The sequence below is a fragment of the Chiloscyllium plagiosum genome, unplaced genomic scaffold (genome assembly GCF_037043375.1).
Source record: "Chiloscyllium plagiosum isolate Xiang-an unplaced genomic scaffold, Cpla_swu_hap1 HiC_scaffold_23, whole genome shotgun sequence".
NCBI lineage: Eukaryota > Metazoa > Chordata > Chondrichthyes > Orectolobiformes > Hemiscylliidae > Chiloscyllium > Chiloscyllium plagiosum.
In genome coordinates, this window is record NW_028270161.1 from 30179368 (window position 1) to 30205170 (window position 25803).

The 25803-nt window shown below is 43.8% G+C and overlaps 1 protein-coding gene across 5 annotated transcripts in view; it reads right to left on the reverse strand.

The window, feature by feature from the left end:
- The window catches only part of LOC148145859 (endogenous retrovirus group 3 member 1 Env polyprotein-like), a 37868-nt gene that overhangs the window by 3271 nt on the left and 8794 nt on the right, over nt 1–25803 (reverse strand). Inside the window, exons 1-2 of one of the 5 annotated variants that reach the window (XM_087999525.1) lie at nt 5282–5482; nt 4788–5047 (exon numbers count right to left, since the gene is read on the reverse strand). The exons of 2 other annotated variants lie outside the window; for them this stretch is intronic. The gene's annotated coding sequence lies outside the window, so the exon portion shown is untranslated. Of the gene's footprint in view, nt 1–4787; nt 5048–5281; nt 5483–6710; nt 6822–25803 lie in introns of those variants that run through there. 2 more of the 5 variants (XM_087999527.1, XM_087999526.1) reach the window with 2 other exon arrangements.

Consider the following 25803-nt stretch of genomic DNA (forward strand, 5'->3'; position numbering starts at 1 on the left):
ATGCCAGGGTGCGTGGAATTTCCATTGGATACCCAGGGCATTACAGATCAAATGGTGTAGCTTAGAAATAAAATGCGTCCCGCAGTCGGAGTCGCTAGATTCCATTATGCCATATCTCGGGATTATGTTCTCTAACAACAGTCGGGCCACGGTTGGTGCATCGTCTTTGGCAGTTGGGAAAGCCTCTACCCAGTGAGTGAAATGGTCTACTATTACTAGCAGATATTTCCATCTCTGTACTGGGGGTAATTCTGTAAAGTCGACTTGGATCCTGTGAAATGGCCTAATCGCGAGGGGCTGACCACCGGCTGGCATAGAACGCATGGCCTTCCGATTAATACGCCGGCAAGTGGGGCATCCGACTACCTCTTGTTGGGCTAATGTGTATATCCCCCTGCATACATAGTCTCTCAGGATTGTATCACACATGGCTTGCACCCCCCAGTGGGTCTGATGGTGCAATCGGTGCAGAATACCCCGGGTGATCTGTTTGTTCAGTACTTGTCTCCCATCAGGAACCGTCCACTTCCCGTTAGTATCTAGCCGGGCACCCAATTGATCCATTTTATCAATCTCCCCCTGGATGAAGACGGGTTGTCTAGCGAGCCCTTCCCTCAATGGTATTAACGTTAACAATTGGACGGATTTTTCGACCGCTGCCCGCTTGGCTTCCTCGTCTGCCAGCCGGTTTCCCACCGCTTCCGGTGTCGACCCCTTCTGGTGACCGGATACATGGACTACTGCAAGTTCCGTAGGTAACGCCAGGGCTTCCAACGTTAGGCTGATCATTTGTTCGTGAGCTAATTCTTTTCCCCGGGAAGTTATCAATCCTCGCTCTTTCCAGATTTTCCCGAAAGTATGAACGACTCCGTATGCATACTTTGAGTCAGTATATATGGTTCCCACTTTCCCTTCCAACAACTTCAGGGCCCTCTGGAGACGGAGGGATTGGGCTGACCACTTCCCGGGCAGTCGTCCGGACTCAATCGCCCGTTTCGTTGCACCATCTATAACAGCATAGCCACTGTATCGTACTCCACTGATGCACCGGGAGGACCCGTCGATATACAGTTCCTGTCCCTCACCCAGCGGGGCTTCTTGCAGGTCCTCTCGGCTCTTGGTCTTCAAGTCCACAAATTCCACACAATCATGCTCCTGTTCCCCGTCTGCAGGACGTCCGTACAGAAACTGGGCTGGGTTGCAACTGAGATCTTTTGCAAAATTGAGATCGTTCCCGGTCATCAAAATCGTCTCATACTTCAGGATGCGAGAGTCTGTTAACCAGCGGTGAGCCTTTTGAGCCAGTATGGTACTAACCGAATGTGGGGAGTATACTGTGATCCTTCCTCCAAAGGTAAGTTTCCGGGCCTCTTCTACTAACATTGCCGTAGCTGCCACTGCCTGTATACAGGTCGGCCATCCACATGACACAGGGTCTAACATTTTTGACAAAAATGAAACCGGCTGACGTTTCCCTGCCCGCAGCTGAGTAAGCACACCCTGGGCAATTCCGCCGGCGCTATTGACATATAACTGGAACGGTTCCTTCAGGGTGTGTAAAGCCAATACCGGAGCTCGAATCAGTTTATTTTTAATAATATTAAATCGCTGCTCCTCCTCATCTGACCAGTCCACCTTTTGTCCTTCTTGTCCCAGTTTGTCGTACAAAAATTTTACTAAAGTGGTGTAACTTTCAATCCATATCCGACAATACCCTACTAGTCCCAGGAATTGTTTGACTTCCTTCTTCGTCCTGGGTATTGGCATACCCGTAATTCCTGATATTCGTTCTGGCGTGATACGGCGGTGCCCCTTACTGACTTGATGGCCCAGATATCTTACTTCTCTCTCCACAAACTGGAGTTTTGTCCTGGAGACGCGTAGACCCTGTTTCCCCAGGAAGTTCAGCAGGGCAACGGTGTCTGCTCGTACCTCCTCTTCTCTTGGTCCTGAGAGTAAGAGATCATCGACATATTGGAGCAATTGATTCTCCGCGTTACACCGAAATCCTCCTAAGATCTGCTCCAGTATTTGTCCAAACAAATTGGGTGACTCCGTGAATCCCTGCGGCAAGACCGTCCATCTTAACTGTCGCTTTCGTCCTGTGAAGGGATTCTCCCATTCAAAGGCAAAAAGGTTCCGACTTTCTTCGTCAAGGGGGCAACTCCAGAAGGCATCCTTCAGATCTATTACGCTGAACCATTCATGTTCAGGGGGAATTTTACTCATTAACGTGTAGGGATTAGGTACCACCGGGTATCTAGCCTGGACTACTTCATTCAACCCCCGCAAGTCTTGCACCAGCCTATATGTCCCATCCGGCTTCCTCACAGGGAGTATTGGAGTATTGAAAGGGGACATGCATTCCTCCAGTAGTCCATCTGTGATTAATCTTTCTATCACAGGTTGTAACCCCTCCCGTCCTTCCATAGCAATCGGGTATTGTTTCCTTCTTACCGGGCCTCTTCCTGGTAACATGGTGATTTGGAGAGGTTTGATGTTTAGACCCCCTCTGTTCCCCTTTCGGTACCATACTTCCGGGTCTATTTGTTGATCATCTTCTTCGGTGAGGGCGAACAACCTTACCACCATTTCCCCGTTATTTGGTACCGTTCCGATCCCTAGTTTGACCTGCAAGTCCCTTCCTAACAAATTAAACCCCGCCGATGGCAGTAGAAGGAGGTCTCGTTTAGTAGTTCTGTTTTCATACCCAATTTCCACGTCCTCCACCACTGGGACTTGTAATTTCTGTCCTCCAATTCCAGATACCCCCATAACTTTTCCTCCTGCTCGGGTGCCGGGGGGTATTTGGATTATACTTGATCTTTCGGCTCCCGAGTCCACCATAAATGTGATCTCCGATCCTTGGGGCCCTACTTTCAAGTTTACCAGGGGTTCCTGTCGATAGTCCTTTTGCCCCAAGGATAGGAACCCCCGATCTCCCTAATCTTCCTCCATCAGGGCGTACGACCTCACCTCCCGCTTGTAGCGGGAGCACTCCCGTTTAAAATGTCCCTCTTCATTACAATAGTAACATCTGAGTGTCCTCTTCGTTTCCCTGTCGCGGTCTCGCATTCCTCCACTCTTCCTTTGTTCCGGCCATGGTTCTCTTTTCCTCTGCTCTTGCCACGACTCTCCCCTTTCCTGTTTCTGCCACGGCTCTCCCTTTTCCCTTCTTCCAGCTGTCATTTGTTGCACCGTTTGCATCATTATCTTTGTCGCCTTCTTTTGCTTCTCATCGTCCCTTCTCACAAACACCTTTTGCGCCTCCCGTAGTAATTCACTTAAAGATTTACTATCCCAATCATCCATTTTCTCTAACTTCCTTCGTATGTCCGGCCAGGCCTTTGATACAAACTCTACCCGTATGAGTTGTTGCCCCACGTCCGTCTCAGGGTCCACCCCAGCAAACTGCTGCAAATTCTTCCTAATCCTGTCTAGGAAGTCCGTAGGGGTTTCCTCCGGGTTTTGATGATTACCAAAGGCCTTGGTAAAATTGTGCCCCTTCGGGGCTGCGTGTCTTATTCCTTTTATCCAATATTCCCGCATGTCTCTCATGTTGCGCCGTCCTTCCTCCGTGTTCTTATCCCACTCGGGGTCGGTGAGGGGAAACTTCTGCTCCCCTCCTTCTCCCCCCTCTCTCTCCCAGACCAAGAGCGCAGCTTGTCGTATCATCTGACGCTCCTGGCTAGAGAACAATGTTTTCATGATGGAACACATCTCTTCCCACGTGTAAGTATTCGGACCCAGGAACTGATCCAATTGTTCAGCAAGTCCCATGGGGTTCTCTAGTAGACCCTTCATCTCCCCCCTGAAATTCCGTACTTCAGTACTCGTCAAGGGAACGTTCACATATCCCGTCCTTCCCTCCTCGCCCCCCATGGGCACTTCCCGGAGTGGATTCATTCTTGCAATCGAGACAGGGTTTTGTCTGTGACCCTTTCCAGCTTGAGATCTGGTCTGTACCCCTGAGGTAGTTTGTGATTCCTCCCCATTTTCTTCCCCTTCCCCTGAATCGTCGTCACCCGAAGGAACATTTTGTGGGGCAGACGGGGTCACGTAGGGCGGCGGTAAGTGATCTAAAGGGTCCCATTCTTTCTGCCCTTTCGAGTCTTTATTAGTTACCTGCATTTGGCAAGATATCGTAACCGGTAGCCAACAAAGGGCATAATCACTTTCTTCCAGATTAACATCAGGTTTTGAATTGACATATAAAATGTGGGCTTGCCGGACCCAGTCTTCGTCAGTACCGAATCTAGGCCACCACACTGAGTCGCCCTGAATAGGTTTCTGGGACCACTTTTGACAGTATTTTACCATCTTCCTTTTAGATTTTCCCTTTCTTCCACCCTGATCCCAATTATTTAGCATTCTCCCTAACGGACTATCGTCAGGTACCCCGGGGTATGTGTCATTGTCCCTGTTTAAGCCTACCTTTCCCTTAATCGCCTTAGATCCCTTATTTCCCATTTCCGAGGACTTCGTATTTTTCCCGTGATAATCTATCACAATGTAGCCAATTCCCGGACCTTCAGTCCCGTGATCGCACAGGTTCCTTTGCAGGCACCCCCGGTCTTTGGATTCCTGTGTCCTACGTCTCTGTGACACAAATCACAGACACCCCGTAGGTACACGTTCCTCCTCAAACACGGTCTCTGCAAAATCCCTCACAGGCGAGCCCCGGTCTCTAGATTCCTGAGTCCCACGTCTCTGTAGAAAAAAAATCCACAGGCACCCCGTAGGTCCCCAGTCCTCCGGAAACACGGTCCCCGCAAGTTTTTTCTTACCTGGGTTCGGTGCACCGAAATTACTCGATCGTTAACCGTCCCCACTGCCTCGGGTACACCCCTCCTTTGTTTTCCTGAGCCTCCCGGATATCACTCGCTCAAGCCGCGCGGGGCGACAAGCAAGGAATCAGGGACTGCCGAACTCGGCAGGGTGCACCTTCTCCGATATCCTTCCTCAACTCCCCTTGCGGCCGGAGTGTTGATCCCGGATGACGAGCCCCCAAGTTGTTAGAAACGAAAATCGCTTCTCAATAATCGCTCTAGACAAATTCAGGAAAACAAAGTTTTATTAATAAGTCAAGTCTGCAGAGTTGGGCACCCTTGAAGAAAAGGCGCGCTGAGGCTTACAAAGTCTCCCATTATATACAGTACAAGTCACTCCTCTACTTGGCTCTAACAAGCCATGAGGTTCACATTCTTAAAAACATCATTATTCTTATCACAAAGTCTGCAACAAATGTCTCCAGAGTCTCTAAAGTTGTTGTTTTTCTCACCCTGTAGTCTTATCAGTCAAAGACTTCAATCTGTAACAGATGTCTCTCGAGTCGTTTCCCTATCCTGGAGTCTTATCAGTCAAGGACTCATCCTTCCCTGCCTGTGTTAATGGTTTCATCAATCAAGGGCCTGTTTGTTTTTACTCTGCTCACAAATTGTCAGCATTCTGCACAATTTAAACTATTCTACTTTTGAGTATATAAAATATTCTAGAAAAGAAACAAAAGTTTTGTCTTTTATTATAGATCAGTCTGTGGTCCAGGCACATCTTAAAGTTTAAACCGAAATTACCTCTCACAATAAATGATTTGGATGTGAACATAGGAGGTATAGTTAGTAAGTTTGCAGATGACACCAAAATTGGAGATGTAGTGGACAGCGAAGAAGGTTACCTCAGATCTTGATCAGATGGGCCAATGGGCTGAGAAGTTATAAATGGAGTTTAATTTAGATAAATGCGATGTGTTGCACTTTGGGAAAGCAAATCATAGCAGGACCTATACACTCAATGGTGAGGTCCTAGGGAGCATTGCTGAACAAGAGACCTTGGAGTGCAGATTCATAGTTCCTTGAAAATAGAGTCACAGGTAGATAGGATAGTGAAGAAGGCATTTGGTATACTTTCCTTTATTGGTCAGAGTATTGAGTATAGGAGTTGGGAGGTCATGTTGCAGCTGTACAGGACATTGGTTAGGCCACTGTTGGAATATTGCATGAAATTCCGGTCTTCTTCCTCTCAGAAAGATGTTGTGAAACTTGAAAGGGTTCAGAAAAGATTTACAAGGATGTTGCCAAGTTTGGAGGATTTGAGCTAAAGGGAGAGGCTGAATAGGCTGTTTTCACTTGAGTGTCAGATGCTGAGGGGTGACCATATAGTGGTTTATAAAATCATGAGGAGCATGGATAGGATAAATAGACAAAGTCATTTCCCTGGGGTGGGGGAATCCTGAACTGGAGGGCATAGGTTTAGGGTGATAGGGGAAAGATGTAAAAGGGAAGTAAGGGGCAACTTTTTCACACAGAGACTGGTGCGTGTATGGAACAGGCTGCCAGAGGAAGTGGTGGAGGCTGATACAATTGTAGCATTTAAATGGGATCTGGATGGTTATATGAATAGTATGGGTTTAGAGGGATTTGGGCCAAATGCTGGCAAATGGGACCAAATTAGGTTTTGATATCTGGTCAGCGTGGATGAGTTGGACTGAAGAGTTTGTTTCAGTGCTGTACAATTCTATAACTCTTTGACTCTATCACAATTTCTATCACACTAATGCAATGTGTGTATAATTGTTATCATGAATAAATTGCATCCTGTTGAAGAGAAGAGCTTCTTCTCATTAGGCCACATAATGGATTCTCCTCGACCACAGCAGACAAAACAGGCCTTGTAGATCTCAACCTAATCGGAAATGATGACAATAAACCTACCTCATTGTGACCAAGAGTCAGGTGAACCCATAATCTGCTAGTCACGGTTGTCTGATGATTTAAGATAAAATTGTTTCTGCTATAACGTGTATTTTTTTCAATGTGAATTAGCTGTAACAAGATTGAAGAATTTTAGACGATTATTTATAGAACATGAACTTTCCTTACTTGTATTGGCTACAACGTGATTCCAGTCCTATTGGTTTAAATGGTGCTACTATTGCACAATTTTTTGATAATGCAGAATTGCATGTGAATGGAACTATTGCGTAAAGCAGAACAGACTATAGCCACACCATTACAATAGCTGTCATTCTGTTTCATCAACATGACAGTGGAGGTTCATTTTGCATCCAGTCACTATTCTCCCAGGAGATCCCCAGTTACGTAACAAGGAAGGGACTTGGATCACAAATCCTTGTTTCTATTTAATTTCATTCCTGAGAACAGAACATTCTCAGACACGCAGAGGAAAGGGAAGTTTCTCTGATGATAATCGCCTAAATTTGGTCACCAGCTGCGATCTACAAGGGAAATGTGCAGGAAGCAAATTTGGCAACTATAGATTTATTTCCCAGTAAATTGTTATGCTGAGAGGCAAAATCTGTCACTTTAATCTTTGGAGATGGTCTACAATGGACAAAACCAAATTGGTTGCTGCCTGATTGGATGAGGGTTAAGGCCCCACAATCTCGGAGGCCATTTCAGCAGGGTAAGGGGGGCATTAGCATCAGAGCATAGTGTTGTCAGTGATGCAAATCATGTGTTTTGCAGCCGCAGCCAGGAGGTTGAAGGTTATGTTGCCTGCCAGGTGTCAAGGAACTAACTGTCATGGTGCATGAATCCAACATGAGTAGAACTAAGAATGTACTCCTGATGAGATAGGTCAAGGAACTAGGATTGAAACACATAAGTAATCATTGGATAATTACCTGGGTTAGATACAAATTGCATAGGAACAAATAGATTAAAAAGCTAAATGCGCGGCTGAAAGAATGGTGGGAGAACCAAAGATTCAACTTATAGGGCCTTAATGCCAGTGCTTGATGATGTTCGCTTTGAAAAGTTTCTCTTAAACTGGGCTCGAATCTGTGTCCTGGCAAATTGACTATTCTGAGCAATAAGACATAGCGTTAACCTAACAAAGGTGAGCTGAGAGAATTTGAAAAAGGATACAGTCAAAGCAAGAAAAGAAACGTTGAATTTATAGAGCAGATATGTGATTAGGCACAATTAAGAAGAATTGATCAGGAAGAGACGAAATGCTGAACCAAGTTGGTGGAGCATTACTGATGAAGATGACATCAGAAACAAATAGGAACAATAATAAATCTAAAGGCACTATTTCAGAATGTGCAAAGATTGACAACAAAGCAGCCAAATTTATAGCACAGATGGAAGTAACTAGGTTTGATTTAGTAATAAGGAGATATTATTGGAGACTATAGTTGTGAATTAAATATTTCAAGGTAATTTACTTTTAGAAAATATTGGCAAAATGAAAAGAACATAAGAAGTAAAAGCAGGAGTAGGTCATTTGAACATTTGAGACTTCTCCACCTTTCAATATTTTCACTGTGGCAACAGTGACCAGACCAACAGAATTGGAGACAGACAATAGTGTCTACAGTGAAGTTTTGACAGTACATGAAGAAAGCACAAGGTCCTCTCAATGATCTAAACCCAGAGATGGGAGACATATCCAAAGTGAAGTTCAATGGTGGTAGGGGCTAGCAAGTGACAGACTATAAGGCATACCCAGGCACTGAAATACAGAACAAGGAAACCCGCTTAACAGATCAGAATGAGTAGGAGAAGCCCAAGGCAGAATGTACAGTAAGCAGAAGCAGGAAGAAACCATAATGAAATGAAATCACTTAGAGAGATCAGGAAGAAATGAGCACTTAAAAAATACTCAAAAGGGAAATGCATGATAAAGCACATGACCCAGTAATGAAGGAACTCTACCAATGGCATTCTGACCCAGCAGTGTTACAGAGGGTCAAAAGTGCAAAGAGAATGACAGGACAGTTGCCATGACAGCATACTTTTTAATACAATTTCACTTCCTGGCTAGAGGCTGTAACCATTCAGACCTTGGGTCCTCCCATTTGAGTCTACCTTTATTTGATTAGTCAATAGACAATAGGTGCAGGAGTAGACCATTCTGCCCTTCGAGCCTGCACCACCATTCAATATGATCATGGCTGATCATCCTTAATCAGTATCCTGTTCCTGCTTTATCTCCATAACCCTTGATTCCACAATCCTTGAGAGCTCTATCCAACACTTTCTTAAATGAATCCAGAGACTGGGCCTCCACTGCCCTCTGGGACAGAGCATTTCACACAGCCACCACTCTCTGGGTGAAGAAGTTTCTCCTCATTTCTGTCCTAAATGGTCTACCCCGTATTTTTAAGCTGTGTCTTCTGGTTCGGCACTCACCCATCAGCAGAAACATGTTTTCTGCCTCCAGAGTGTCCAATCCTTTAATAATCTTATATGTCTCAATCTGATCCCCTCTCAGTCTTCTAAACTCAAGGGTATACAAGCCCAGTCGTTCAAGTCTTTCAGTGTAAGGTAATCCTGTCATTCCAGGAATTGGCCTCGTGAACGTACGCTGCACTCCCTCAATAGCCAGAATGTCTTTCCTCAAATTTGGAGACCAGAACTGCGCCCAGTACTCCAGGTGTGGTCTCACCAGGGCCCTGTGGGCGGCACGGTGGCACAGTGGTTAGCACTGCTGCCTCACAGCGCCAGAGACCTGGGTTCAATTCCCGCCTCAGGCGACTGACTGTGTGGAGTTTGCACGTTCTCCCCGTGTCTGCGTGGGTTTCCTCCGGGTGTTCTGGTTTCCTCCCACAATCCAAAGATGTGCAGGTCAGGTGAATTGGCCATGCTAAATTGCCCGTAGTGTTAGGGAAGGGGTAAATGTAGGGGTATGGGTGGGTTGCGCTTCGGGGGGTCGGTGTGGACTTGTTGGGCCGAAGGGCCTGTTTCCACACTGTAAGTAATCTAATCTAATCTAATCTACAGAAGAACCTCTTTGCTTCGATACTCAATCCCTCTTGTTATGAAGGCCAGCATGCTATTAGCCTTCTTCACTACCTGTTGTATCTGCATGCTTACCTTCATTGACTGATGTACAAGAACACCCAGATCTCTCTGTACTGCCCCTTTACCTAAATTGATTCCATTTAGGTAGTAATCTACCTTCCTGGTCTTGCCACCAAAGTGGATAACCATACATTTATCCATATTAAACTGCATCTGCCATGCATCTGACCACTCACGTAACTTGTCCAGGTCACCCTGTAATCTCCTAACATTCTCATCAAATTTCACCCTGCCACCCAGCTTAGTATCATCAGCAAATTTGCTAATGTTATTACTAATACCATTTTCTATATCATTAATATATATTGTAAAAAGCTGCGGTCCCAGTACTGATCCCTGCAATACCCCACTGGTCACTGCCTGCCATTCCAAAATGGAGCTGTTTATCACTACTCTTTGTTTCCTGTCAGCCAACCAACTTTCAATCCAAATTAGTACTTTGCCCCCAATACCATGCACCCTAATTTTGCTCACTAACCTCCTATGTGGGACTTTATCAAAAGCTTTATAAAGTACAGGTACACTACATCTACTGATCTCTCTCGCCCATCTTCAGAGTTACATCCTCAAAAAATTCCAGAAGATTAGTCAAGCATGATTTCCCCTTCATAAATCCATGCTGACTCTGACCTATCCTGTTACTATTATCCAGGTGTGTCGTAATTTCATCCTTTATAATAGACTCCAGCATCTTTCCCACTACTGAGGTCAGACTAACTGGTCTATACTTTCCTGCTTTCTCTCTCCCACCTTTCTTAAAAAGTGGTATAACATTAGCCACCCTCCAATCTGCAGGAACTGATCCCGAATCTATTGAACTCTGGAAAATAATCACCAACGCATCCACGATTTCTCGAGCCACCTCCTTCAGTACCCTGGGATGTAAACCATCAGGCCCCGGGGACTTATCAATTTTCAGACCTAACAGTCTCTCCAACACTAATTCCTGGCAAATATAAATTTCCTTCAGTTCAGGTCTTTTAGCCACTGTTACCTCGGGGAGATTGCTTGTGTCTTCCCCAGTGAACACAGATTTGAAGTACCAATTCAATTCTTCTGCCATTTCTTTGTTACCCATAATATATTCCCCTGTTTCTGTCTTCAAGGGCCCAATTTTAGTCTTAACCATTTTTTTGCCTTTCACATACCTAAAAAAACTTTTACTATCCTCCTTTATATTATTGGCAAGTTTACCTTCGTACCTCATTTTTTCTCTGCGTATTTCCTTCTTAGTAATCCTCTGTTGTTCTTTAAAAGCTTCCCAGTCCTCCGTTTTCCCACTTATCTTTGCTATGTTATACTTTTTCTCTTTTAACTTTATATGTTTCTTAACTTCCCTCGTCAGCCACGGCCACCCATGCCTCCTCCTAGGATCTTTCTTCCTTTTTGGAATGAACTGATCCTGCAACTTCTGCATTATACACAGAAATATCCGCCATTGTTCCTCCACTGTCATCCCTGCTAAGGTATTGTACCATTGAACTTTGGCCAGCTCCTCCCTCATAGCTCCATAGTTCCCTTTATTCAACTGAAAAATTGTCACTTCCGATTGTACCCTCTCCCTCTCAAATTGCAGATTGAAGCTTATTGTATTATGGTCACTACTTCCCAATGGCTCCTTCACTTCGAGGTCCCTGACCAATTCTGGTTTGTTGCACAATACCTGGTCCAGAATTGCCTTCTCCCTGGTCGGCTCCAGCACCAGCTGTTCTAAGAATCCATCTCTGAGGCACTCCACAAAGTCTCTTTCTTGAGGTCCAATACCATCCTGATTCTCCCAGTCTACCTGCATGTTGAAATCCCCCATAACAACTGTAGTAACATCTTTGCGACAGGCCAATTTCAGCTCCTGATTTAACTTACATCCAACATCCAGACTACTGTTTGGGGGCCTATAGATAACTCCCAAGAGGGTCTTTTTACCCTTAGTATTTCTCAGCTCTATTCACACTGACTCTACATCCCCTGATTCTAGGTCCCCCCGCGCAAGGGACTGAATATCATCCCTTACCATCATGGCCACCCCAACCCCTCTGCCCGTCAGTCTGTCCTTACGATAGCACATGTAGCCTTGAATATTCATTTCCCAGGCCCTGTCCACTTGAAGCCACGTCTCAGTTATCCCCACAATATCGTATCTGCCAATTTCCAAAAGAGCCTCAAGCTCATCCATCTTATTTCTAATGCTTCATGCATTCATGTATAGTATTTTTAATTTGTTACTGCCCTCACCCTTCCCATCAACTCCTATTTCACTCAACCTTACAGCATGATCCCTTTCTGAGTTCTCTGCCTCATTGATACAGTTGTCTTTCTTGACTTCCCTTGTTCTAACTTTCCCTCCAATTTCCTTCTTAAACATCCAGTTTGTCCCCTCCCCCCCTCTACTTAGTTTAAACGTAGCTGTGTTGCAGTAGCAAACCTGCCTGCCAGAATACTGGTCCCTAACCTATGCTTATCACAAAACATACCCCAGTGATCCAAGAATTTAAATCCTTGCTTTCTGCACCAGTTCCCCAGCTACATGTTCAAGTCCATTATCTCCCTGTTTCTGGCCTCACCAGCCTGAGGAACTGGAAGCAAACCGGAGATAACCACCCTGGACGTCCTGCTTTTCAGCCTTCTTCCTAGTTCTCCGAAGTCCCACTGTAGTATGTTCCTCCTCTTCTTCCCGACATCATTTGTGCCAACATGTACCACCACCTCTGGCTCTTCACCTTCGTCCTTGAGGATTTCCTGCACTCTGTCTGTGATGTCTTTAACCCTGGCACCAGGAAGAAAACACACCATCCTTAAGTCCCGCCTGCTGCCACAAAAACCCCGGTCAGTTCCTCTCACTATGGATTCCCCTATTACTACGGCTCTGTGCGTGTCCGACTCTTCCGCTCTGTCTCCACGCCAACCTTTGATTGACAGACCTGGCCGCCTCGCGGACTGGCAGTGTCATCTGTCTCTACTGTTTCCAAAAGATTCAACTTGTTCCTGACAAGTACTTCCCCTGGGGTCTCTTGCACCTGTCTCCTCTCTGCCTTCCTCATCGTCTGCTCTCTTCTGGTACGATTGGTGTAATAACCTCACTGAAGGTCTTGTCCAGAAAGATCTCGTTCTCTCGGATGAGCCTAAGGTCCTCGAGTTCTTTCATCAGCGCTGCAATATGCTCTGTCAGTAGCTGAACATGCACACACTTTCCACACTTATATGAGCCAGACACACCAGAGGCGTTGACCTCCCACATCAAGCACATAGCACACTGAACCAGCTTGGCAGTCATGTCTTCACCCTCTTCAACAGTGGCGTAATCACTTCACTCAACCTCCTTGTCAAAGACTCCTGAGCTAAAGCCTCCCTCTTCAATCCACAGGAACTTCCTTGGACCTTCTTTTTGGGGCAAGTCTGTGGACTTTTAATTTAGGTTAGAGGAGGAGGAGGGAGGGAGGGAGGCCCTACTTTGTAGGTCCTGGGGTCTGGAACACACCCACTCTAATAACAATCACTTACCTTCCCGACCGGCTTTGCGCTCTGCCTTCACTTCTGCCCAGCTCCCGTCGCTCACTGTTGCTATGTTCAAGTCTTAAGACCAGGTACTGTCAGAAGCTGCCATCACAAATCCATCAATATAAAGGGCTTTATAGGAAGTTATGAGAGAGCACATTGATCTTACATGTCCTCTTAGAGGGGAGAGAATGTTGTTAGAGATTAAGAGATAAAGTCACCATAGTCTGACTAGACCACAGGGCTGCTCTATCATTAGAGAGAAAAGACAGTCATCGAGCCAAACAGTTATACAACACAGAAACAGGGGTGTCCAACTTGTCCACCCCCACCAGACGTCCCAAACTGAGCTCATCCCATTTGCCGGCATTAGGCCCATATCCCTCTAAACTCTTCTTATTCATATACCATCCAGATGCCTTTTAAATGTTGTAATTGTACCCGCCTCCACCAATGCCTCTGACAGCTCATTCCATACATGCAGCGCTCTCCACATGAAAAAGTTACCCATCAGGTTTGTTTTAAATCCTTCCCCTCTCACCTTAAACCCTCTAGTTTTGGACTCCCCCACCCTAGGGAAAAAGACCCTGTCCATACCCCTCATGATATTATAAACCTCTGTAAGGTCACCCATCAACCTCCAATGTTTTATGGAAAAAAGCACCAGCCTATACAATCTCTCCTTATAACTCAAACTCTCCAGGATCTGGCAACATCCTTGTAAATCTTTTCTGCACACTCTCAAGTTTGACAACATCCTTCCTATAGAAGGGTATCCAGAATTGTATGCATATTCTCTCAGTGGCCTCACCAATGTCCTATACAGCTGCAACATGATGTCCCAACTCCTACACTCAATGTTATGACCAACGAAAGCAAGTGTGCCAAACACCTTTTTCACCACACTGTCCACACCCCAGGGTCACCATGCCTCAGGTGTGGGGAGAGGTTGAGAAGGCCAGTCCTTCTCTGTAACCTTGGCTGATGCAGCAATTAAACCCACGCATTTCGTGTCAGTCTGCATCACAAACTATCCGGTCAATTGAGCTAATTGTTCATAATTTTGGACACTTTAATGAGGTCACTTCTTAATCATCTCTGCTCCAAGTAGAGTAAGCCCAAATTTCTAACCTTACATCTAAAATCTCTCATTCCTGGCATCATTTTAGCAAATGTCCTTTGCACTCTCTTCAGGGCTTTAACACCTTCCTTAAATAAGTTGCCCAGAACTGAATTAATGTTGGCAGATCAATTATTTTGTAGAGGTTAGCATCATTTCCTTGCTTTTCTATGCAATGCCTTTACTTATAGACCCAAGGATCCTATTAGCCTTCTTAACAACTGTTTCACCTTACCTAGCTACTTTGAGAGAATTATGCCCTTGACCCCTGAGGTCCCTCTGTTCCTGTACTCTCCCCAAAGTTGTATCATTGTGCCTGTACTGACATGTTTCAAATCTATAGCTATTTAAAAAGGATGAGTTTATAAATGTTAAATATAAGTCCCTTAGAATAGGAGTCATAAGAAATTATAGGGAAGGATTAAGGAAATGGCAGAAATATTGAACAAATCCTCTTAGCATTATAGAACCATAGTAAGGTTATGTCACTTGTTTCAAGTAATATTTAATGATACAAACTAAAGTGCAGCTAACTTACGGCAGAGGTGGGAATCACATGACTGGTAAGCAGAAACATACAAAAGCACTTTTCTGAAAAAAATCAATTTTCATAAAACAAAAAACAGCAAATGCATGTAATGTCATTTACAGTTACAAGTTACCCACTATGCATGGTCAAAAAATATGTAATCCATTAACAAAACTGTAACTAAATCTAATCTGTTCTGCTTTCATCAGTCTCTGTGCATGCGTTTAATCCATTGTCTCTGAAGCATTCAGATCGCTGAATGACGTGTATGCACCCTGTTGTTATCAGTTTGCTAATATCTGTTCCTTCCTGAGGTGATGTTCCTTCCCGGATGGTATCATTCTCATGGTGAATGCTTTGTCTCTGTTGGCTTGAATACGTCCAGAGCATGTTGAGCTTATGCTAGTTTTTGATCTGAGTGAGAGCTGCTTCTTGTTCTGTGCCATAATCCCACTGCCCATCTCTAACACAGAACTTGCATAGAGGTTTGCACTCTGTTAACAAATTAGACAAGAACTTTACCAGAAAATTCATGCAATCAATAAATTATTGCATTGCTCCACATCTGTTGCTATCCTTTTGATAATTCAGTTAAGTGAACTAAAAATACATTTCATTTTCAAACCTCAGAGTTTGATGTCAGTGTATAATCCCGTTATCTGTTATCTCCCTGTGTTTTTGTTCCTGGCTGTACAATTCTCTGTGCCTTTATTGCTCCTTCTTTTCCTTCCTCTTCCACAGCGTTTACCTTGTTAGGAAGCCTGATAAAGTCTTTTTGTTGTCAATGCATGACTGATGTGATTGACTAAACATCTCTTCAAGTGCACCTTTTTCATCTTGTCCAAGTCTTTTTCTTCTTATCAAGTTATTTACTGCTGCTGTTCTGTGATGACTGCAGTTTTTGCTTTCATGTGCTTATGATCAGCTGCTAGTTCCTCAAAGAATGATTCCTTGGCCTTCTTATCCAACTAGGAGGAGAAAGTGAGGTCTGCAGATGCTGGAGATCAGAGCTGGAAATGTGTTGCTGGAAAAGCGCAGCAGGTCAGGCAGCATCCAGGGAACAGGAGAATCGACGTTTCGGGCATAAGCCCTTCTTCAGGGCTTATGCCCGAAACGTCGATTCTCCTGTTCCCTGGATGCTGCCTGACCTGCTGCGCTTTTCCAGCAACACATTTCCAGCTTCTTATCCAACTCACAATTTAGGATTAGAATCTCTACAGTGTGGAAACAGGCCCTTCAGCCCAACCAGTCCATACCGACCCTCCGAAGAGTAACCTACCCAGATCCATTCCCCCTCTGACTAATGCATCTAACACTATGGGCAATTTAGCATGGCCAATTCACCTGACTTGTACATCTTTGGACTATGGGAGGAAACTGGAGCACCCGGAGGAAACCCACACAGACACGGGGAGAACATGCAAACTCCACACAGACAGTCGCCCGAGGCTGGAATCGAACCTGGGACCCTGGTGCTATGAGGCAGCAGTGCTAACCACTGAGCCACCGTGAAGCCCATGAGCCACCGTGCCATCCTGGATCTCCTGGATCAGTGGGGTCTTTCATTTGATGCTCTCTTCCACAGTTATCATCCTAATGGTCAACAAACATTTATCACCATTATACTGAAGATGCCAACCTGTTGTATACTTTATAGTGATTTGTCAGAATTCTCAGCTCACAATGCTCCACTAGCTACCTTTTTTGACTTCTGTTGCTTCTTTCTGCTAAACAAAAAATGCATGCAAAGTAATTCATGTTCTTGCAGTTACAGCAATGTATTCCTCATGCTGGACATACTTTTGGTTCTTTTTTGCCATGTTCTCCACAATATTTACAGCCTTAGTCTTTTGCCTTAGTTCTTTTACTGGCTCTTTATAAATATTTCTTCTCTTCTTCCAATGTGTTGTTCTCATTTGGCCTGGAACATCTCTGCAAAGTGTAAAGTCTCGTTTGTTCTCATTTTATTACCTTCTAGTTGATGATTGACAATTTCAGAGCTTCTGGATATGTCAATAGCTTTCTTGTGAGTAAGTTTCTCCCCTCTCAGCAGATGTACTCTCATACTGGGTCCTCTTATACCTAATACAGTTTTATCTCTGATGAAATCATCTGTGAATTGTCCAAGCCAGACGATTAAGCTAAATTTGTCAGTTCTACGACATATTGATCCATAGTCTTTTTCTGATATTGAACAGATACTGTTTACATGTAATATGAATACAGAGTTTATAGCTGTCCAACATCTCCTGTCTGAGCTCTCTTCTCCTTAGTGAGCTTCCAAGTGCAGTAAAACTTGTAGCGCTTTTCATCAACATTGAAAACAGGGTTGCTGCTTTCATTTGCTCAGTCTTTTTATCAATTTGGTACAGTTTATAGTTTTGTCATTGTGTGGAAAAATTGCAATTCTCTTCCACCTCTTTTCATTTCCACAACAGCAGTGAATGGAAAATTCACAGCTATTCTGACTCACCCAGCACCTCAAAATCAGACTATAGTGTGAAATCGTTCTTAGTGTTTTCTTTTTATAGTAGTTCTCTCTCTTACCACTCAGTCTTAGCTGAACACCTCTGATGTCATGCCTCAAATAATGTGTTTAAAGTTAAACATCATAAACTAAAGCAAATAACAGCTGATGTAGAGATCACATGACTATGGTGTGGCAGCTCATTCACAAAGTAAGAATGTACAGAATCCCTACCATATGAGAGCAGGTCATTCAGCCCATAATGACTCTACAAAAGACCATTCCCTGTGGCTAATCTGTCTAGCCTGCAAATCCCCAGACACAATGGGCAATTTAGCAAGGCCAATTCATCTAACCTGCACATCTTTGGACTTTGGGAAGAAACTGGACTATCCGAAGAAAACCCACAGACATGGGGCGAATGTGCAAACGCCACACAGACAGTAGCCTGAGGCTGGACTCAAACCTGGTCCCTACAACTATGAGGCAGCAGTGCTAACCACCGAGCCATCATGCCACCCTATTTCTCCAGTTCTCCAAATATTGCTGTCTTCCTAAATGGAACACTGGGAGACCATTTCATACAGGCATGCAAATCTTAAATTCATATACCAATATCTCAACATCACCCATTCCTTAAAATATCCTATTAGGTATCTCTTAAATGTTCTATTAACTTTGTCTCTGGGAACATTTCTGCACATTCTACACTAAACTCTGGATGAAGTCGTAAAAATTTCAAATGAGATTACATTTGGAGCAGTGGTGATTAGTCAGAGTAAAACCTGATTCGAGAAAAAAATCTTCACAGAGTGAGAATCCTTTTGTGACACTGAAATGGAAAGGAAGCACTTTCAAAATCATCACTGGTTATATAGTAACCTTTTTCTCATTTGGACTACAATTGAAATGGCTGATGTGCAAAAATAATTTGTGTAAATTGCAAAATAAAAGCATTCACATTGCCAGGACAAGTCAAAGTGACTTACATCCAAGCTCAGCAGGCAATGGGGAAGGTAAATGGACTGTCAGCCAAAGGGGACAGTGTATAAAAAGTTAGGCAATCTTGATAAAACTATACAAGGCAATAGTTCGACACCTAGAATACTTTGGTCCCCTTAATTAAGGAAAGGCATACTGTTGATTGGATGCAGCCTGTAGAAGGTTCACTCAGTATGGAGGAAGTTTCTTCTGAGGAGAGATTGAATAAGTTGGGCGTGTACTGATTGGAGTTTAGAAGAATGGGAGGAAACCTTATTGAAACATGTAAGATTCCTAGGGGCTTCGCAGGTAGATGTAGAAAGGCTGTTACTCTTAGTCAGAGAGTCTAGGACCAGACAGTATAATCTCAGAGTGGGCTCATCCATATAAGACAGAAATAAGAAGGAATTTCTTCTCTCAGCGAGTAGTGAATCTGTGGAATTTTGTATCATAGAATGCTCATTCCTGAAGAAGGGCCTGTGCCCGAAACGTCGAATCTCCTGTTCCCTGGATGCTGCCTGACCTGCTGTGCTGTTCCAGCAATAAAGTTTCAACTTTGATCTCCAGCATCTGCAGACCTCACTTTCTCCTATCATAGAATGCTGTCATGGTTGGTTCATTATGTGCATTCACAAGGCCATAAGAGATAGGAGAAAAATTAGGCCAATGGCCCATCAAGTCTGCTCTGCCATTTGATCGTGGCTGATAAATTTCTTATCCCCATTCTCTTGCCTTCTCCCTTCAGCCTTTGATAACCTAATTAATCAAGAACCTATTTATCTCTGTCTTAAATAAACTCAATGACAATCTCTAAAGTCATCTGGGACAATGTGTTCTACAGATTAACTGCCTTCTGACTGTAGAAATTTCTCCTCATCTCAGGTCTAAAGAGTCATCCCTTCACTCTGAGACTGTGCTCTCTGGTCCTTGTTTCGCCTACTGGTGGAAATGTCTTCTTCAAGCCCACTCTCTCTAGGCCTCTCAGTATTCCATAAGTATTCAATGCTGAGATAGACAGATTTTTTAAAGTAAGGGAATCAAGGTTTTGGGGGATAAAGACAAGAAAGTGGAGTTCTTTTCTTATTTATTCATGGGATTTGGGCATCACTGGCTGAACAAATATTTGGTGCCTTTCTCTAGTTGCCCTTGAGAAAGTGATAGTGAGCTGCCTTGTCGAACTGCTGTAGTCTGCTTGGTGTACAAACACACAATGCAATGATAGAGTGAGTTCCAGGATTTTGACCCAGCAACAGAATTAGAATTAGAATTTATTGTCAGGTGTACTCAAGTGCAAAAATACGTGAGTACAGTGAAAAGTGTACAATGTCACCATTCCCAACGGCCACAAAGATATCTAAGTACAAAGACTTAGGTACAAAGTAGAAAAATAAAGAAAAGAAAGTTAGAAGTTCAACAGTCTTTATTAAGTGCTTAGTTATGCTGAGCTTGCACTCCCTACAAGGGCTTGATGTTTTCCGCTTTGGCCCACTCTTGAGGAGACTTCCGGCTGCCTGCTCTTGGTGCTGCTGCAGATGCTGGGGATCTCCCACTGCCACATTGGGCTCACTCTTCCCGCACTGGGCTCAATGTCCAACCATCAAAGTCCCCGCTCCAGGCCTCCAGCCATCGTCATGCACCGGACACGATGAAGTTGCAATGCTGACACCGCTGCTGCCTTCGCGACCGAACTTTCTCTGGAAGGTAAGTTCAACCCCCCTCCCTCACACTTGCCGTCATAGCAGTCCTGGATGCCTGCTATCGCTTCAGACCCTGGGGGACCTTCCTCACTGCTGTGTTGGGCTCACTTTCCCCACAATGGCTTGATCTCCCACGCATTGGGCTCACTCTCCTCTGCGCGGATCTCCTCTGTACTGCACAACTCGTTCTCCACAGAAAGTGAGTAGATTAAAGTTAGAAGACAGTGAAAGAAGGAAAAAATGTAAAAGCATCCGGAGCAGATGAGCTCTGGGCAGAGCCCTCACATTGTGCTGCTACTCTGCCACCATCTTGAATACAATGATATATTTCCAAGTCAGGAAGGTGAGGGCTTAGAAAGAAACTTGCAATGGTGTTCCCATGTATCTCCTGCCCTTGTCCTTCTATGTGGTTGTTGTTCAAGGAGCCATGTTGAATTTCTGCAGTGCATCTTAGTGATGGAATACAGTTACTATTAAGCATCAACAGTGGAGTTGAGTATCATCAAATCAAGTATGATTTTGTTAAACAGTGAAGCAAACCTGATGGGCTAATTTGCCCACTTCTGCTCCGACAACTTAACATCTCAACAATCTATCAAATACCTTTGAAGTGTAGTCACTGTGGTACTGTAGGAAACATAGCTGCCCATTTGTGTATCACAACAATGTTTGCTTCATGCTTTTATTAGTGATGCTAACCAAATATCAGCCAGAATTAACACTTTCCAAGTCTAGCTTGAAGCAAATTCCACAGCATTCCAATAGTTTGTTTCTTTGCCCTATGTTACAAATCAATCTTTCAGATTGTTTTTCATCAGGAGAATCCAAAATACAAGCCAAGAAATCAGCCTTATCATTATATGTATAGATGAAAATGATAGATAGACGCCTGAAAATGTCAGCTTCTGTAAGTGTAAGCCTGTACAACAGGAGCTGTACCTTGTCAGCAATAGGTCAACAAAGGAATTTGCATTTAAAATTCCTGATCGGAGAGCTAACACAGTCTCGTACACATGTACATAGTGCTATATTTAAAAAGTTATTGTGCAATGTCTTTCGCATCTGCAAAAAGTAAAAAAAAAGTTGCAGTGCCCTTGTAATAATAGAAATTTGGCTGATATCCAGACTGGTTTTACCCAGATGTTAGGTGCAACGATGTCCTCATGCAGCTATGGGGTCTGTTCGGAAGCAAGTGGCAGGTTGCTTCTGTGTTCAGAGCACTGAAGTAAATGATCTGTCCCGCTGTACAAAGATCTGGGCAACGGGGAATGCCACCCTCACCCTGATGGCCACCTTTGTGTGTGGCTGCATCAAGCTGTGTGTGGATCCCCGGTACGTAAACACCAAGTGTCACTACGTACTGAGGTTCTACCTGTCCCCGGTGTTGCGAAGGATGGGCCTGGCCTCGCTGCCGCGGAATGCTCCGAGTAGTTGTACCGTTCCGTATCACCTGTCCTTCATGGAGAAGTTTATGAAGAAAAACACCTTTGACCACAAGTCCATCAGGAAGTGGTCAGCACGTAGTGTCCTTGAGACCCTTCGGGAAAAGGAGAGGGTGGATCCTATCGAGCGGTCCCCTGAGCAGACTGTCAAAGCCATTTGGCAGAATGCCTCATTGCCAGAACTTTCCAACAAGCACCAAGACATGGCTTGGCTGGTGGTGAGAAGGACCCTGCCTGTGAGATCCTTTATGCACGCCCGGACTCTCAGCTGCACCGCACTCTACCCTGGAAGCGGCTGCGGGGGGACGAGACTGTCACACACCTCCTTCTGGAATGTGCCTATGCAGAAGAAGTCTGGAGAGGAATGCAGTGGTGATTGTCGAGGTTCATCCCGAGCAGCGCCGTGACGCTGGACTCCGTGCTCTATGGCCTGTTCCCCGGGACACACACCGAGACGAACATCAACTGTGCCTGGAGGATCATCAACTCGGTGAAGGACGCTCTCTGGGCGGTCCGAAACCTGTTGATCTTCCAGCTGAAGGAGTTGACCCCGACTGAGTGTTGCAGACTGGCACATTCCAAGGTCCAGGACTACGTGTTGAGGGACGCGCTGAAGCTTGGGGCAGCTGCCGCCAAGGCGCGGTGGGGAAAGACCACCGTGTAACATCTGCCTGCCTAAAGAAGAACAGGGGGCCCGCGCAGTCATTTGGGCTCTGCTGACGTCTCAGCTAAAAATGTAATCGTACAGACCTATAAATAGAAATGATTACTCTGTTTTCGGTATGCAAACAAATGGAATGTTTACATATGTATGGCATGTCCAGTTGTACAGATCATCAAAGTATTTTATGAATAAAGTATATTTTTGAAATAATAAAAAAAAGAAGTAAATTATCTGTCCCAGAATGGTCTCTTCCATTCAGGATGAAGATTTAGTTAGTCATGCCCTTCTCTCTCTCTTTCTCACACGCACACTCTTTTATCAATAGCTAGCATAGAGAATGTTTGGTGATTACAAATGATACTGACTGAATCATTTTAGAATCTAAGGAAATCCAGTTCAAATCTAATTCTTTTATACATGGTTCCAAATTGTAAAACTACTAGTATTTCCAGGAAATTCGTCAAGTCTTAGTGTATGCCTAGATTGCCTAAATGGTATGTCTCTCCCTCTATGTGTGACACACAGCTTTTATTTTCTTTGATGTTTCACTTTTTGATCTTTACTTACCACATAAGATTAACTGATGCTGACTAAATCCTGAGATGTTTCTGGAATGACAATACAATAAATTATGCTGAAATTTCCTTTGGAAGTTCAAGTCTAAAAATTCAATGGCACTTTGCCTATTTTCCAGGTGCAAATGAATGCCAAATCACTTCATGGTACAAGTGCAGTGCGTCACCCAGCATTTTGGCTAAAGCAGAAAATAAGGATTCTCTCTGACTCTCAATGCAGCTAGTACTAAACTATTTTTCAAGGAAGGAATCTGTATTTTTTAAAGGCTTTCTTTTCTAAACTGGGTTGCATGAAATGCAGTTCAGAAACGAGGTCTTCATATCACTTAAATAACAGACCCTAAAGGAATTTGTGTCTACTGTGAAGGAATTGTGAGATCGTTCCAAGTCAGGATGAAGTATGACTTGAATGGGAATATTTAAGTATTGGTGTTCCTACCTGTCTGCTGTCCTGGTACATCTAAGTGGTAGAGGTCACAAATTTAGAAGGAACCCAAGCCTGTTGCTGCAGTGCAGCTTGTAGATGGTCCACACAGCAGTCACCATGCATCAGCAGAGGAGAGAATTCATATTTGAGGTAGTAGATGGAGAGCTGATCAAGCAGATCAATTTGTCCTGGATGGTGTCAAGTTGTTGGAGCTGCACTCTATCAGATGAATAGGCAGTATTCCATCGGACTTTTGACTTGTGCCTTATGGATAGTGAGCAGTATTTGGGAAGTAAAGAGGTGGGTTATTGCTTGAGATTAACTGCTGATCATTCTGTAGCTACTGTATGTGTATGGCTGGTCCAACTCAAGTTTCTTCCAGAATGTTGATCATAGGAGATTTAACACTGTGAAAGCTATTGTTTGTCTAGAGGCAAAAAATTCTCTCCTGTTGGGAATGGTTATTGATAGATACTTAAATAGCAAAAATCATTTGTACCACACATCAGCCCAAGCCTGAATGTTGTCCAGGTCTTGCAGTTTGCAGGCACCTGCAGCTTCAGTACAAGAGCCGTTATAAAACAAAACAGACAATTGTGTAATCAGCTGACAGCATCTCCACTTCTGATGTTATTATGGAGGAAAGGCCACTGAGGAAGCAGGTGAAGATGTTTGGGACTAGGACATTAAGCTGAGGCATTTCTGGGGCTGAGATATTTGACCTCTAACAACTACAGCTATTTTTCTTTGTTCCATCTATGACTCCAACCGGTAGAAAATGTTTCCATTGATTCCTATTGATGTAAGTTTTGCTTGGGCTCTTGAACATAATACTCAGTCAGAAGTTTTACTTCAAGTCCAGAGTCACCTGTATGTCAGACCAAGTGAAGAAGATGGCATATTTCCTTTCCCAAAGGACAAATGTGAAGCAGACTGTCTCTTATAACAAGGAGAAAGTGAGGACTGCAGGTACTGGAGATCAGAGCTGAAAAATATGTTGCTGGAAAAGCACAGCAGGTCAGGCAGCATCCAAGGAACAGGAGAATCGACATTTTGGGCATAAGCCCTCCTTCAGGTGTCCTTTCTTACAACAGCTCTGTAGATCATCATTACTGATGCTAGATTTTAAATTCACGATTATTAATTAATTTAATTAAAATTCCCTTAACGGCCATCAAGGAAATGTGTTTTATTTACCATTGGACATGGGCATTGCTAGTTGAGTAAATGTTAATTCCCCTCGAGAAGGTGGTGGTGAGCTGCTTTCATGAATCGCACCAGTCCATGTGCTGTAGGTAGATCTACAACACCGTTAGAGAGGGAATTCAGGATTATGACTCAGTTATAATGAAGGAATGGCAAAATGTTTCCAAGTGAGAATGGTGAGTGGTGTGGAGGTGGTGATGTTCCCAAGTCTGCTGCTCTTGACCTTCCAGTTGGTACTGGTCATGAGTTTGGAAAGCGCTGTCTAAGGACTTTTGTTGAATTTCTGCAGTGCATCTCATTGATGGTACATACTGCTGCCACTGAATGTTGATGGTGGAAGGACTGAATGTTTGTGGTTGCGGTGCCAATCAAGTGGGCTGCTTTGTCCTGTATGATGTTGAACTTCTTAAGTGTTGTTGCAGCTGCACTCATCCAGGGCAAATGGGGAGAAATTATCACACTTTTCACATGTGCCTTTTAGATGGTGGACAGACTTTGGTAAGTCAGGAGGTGAATTTGAATGCTGGTCTCTGGAACATTTGTTTGAACATCTGGATTATTAGAATATGAACATTACTTCTATGGTACCATGAATGAATTATATTCTGAACAACTCCAATGCTTTTGCCTCCTTTCCCTTGCTTAGTGATTAATGCAACACTTCCTTAATTTACACATCTTTTTACATGTTAAAGGTAACCAAATTATGACCCAAAAGCCAAATATTAAAAGAATCAACCAGTGTCAGGAGTGATTGATCTTTCCCTATCTTTGTCTTCGAAGGTTGTGAATCATTTGTGGATAAATTTGACCAATGAATTAGTGAAAAAATGGTATTTGCAAATCAGCAGTCTGTTTTATCCTCTACCTGATTTCCTTCCCATTCTCAAATTTTTACTCTATCAAGCTGGGACATTTAAGGGAAAGGGATGCGAATGTCTATGTTCTTGCCAATGAACTTTGTGGCATTTTAAACTAAGATCAGGATTGATATATGATAGTACCGAAATTCCTAAATCAAATTTAACGTGGGTCAGAATCAAAAATAGAGTATTTATTGTAACAGAAGAGCTATCAGGCATCAGGTCAATTAAAGTATTAAGGAATATACTGACAGCTTGCTGGATATATATTGTGCAATTAAAAACAGTTTCCTAAGAGATTTATGCCACACATAATTAAAAACAGGACGAAAAATACATTCCAGTTGTTAATGGAAAGTTGATAACTGAAATGGATTTTTAATGGGTTTTATACTTGTGCCAAAAGAATTCATGGCCTAGAAATTTGAGCGCACCCTTTTTCTTGGACTGAACACTGAACGCATAGGCCCTAGGGGCACAATATTGGATTTTGGACCTTATTATCAAACCAGC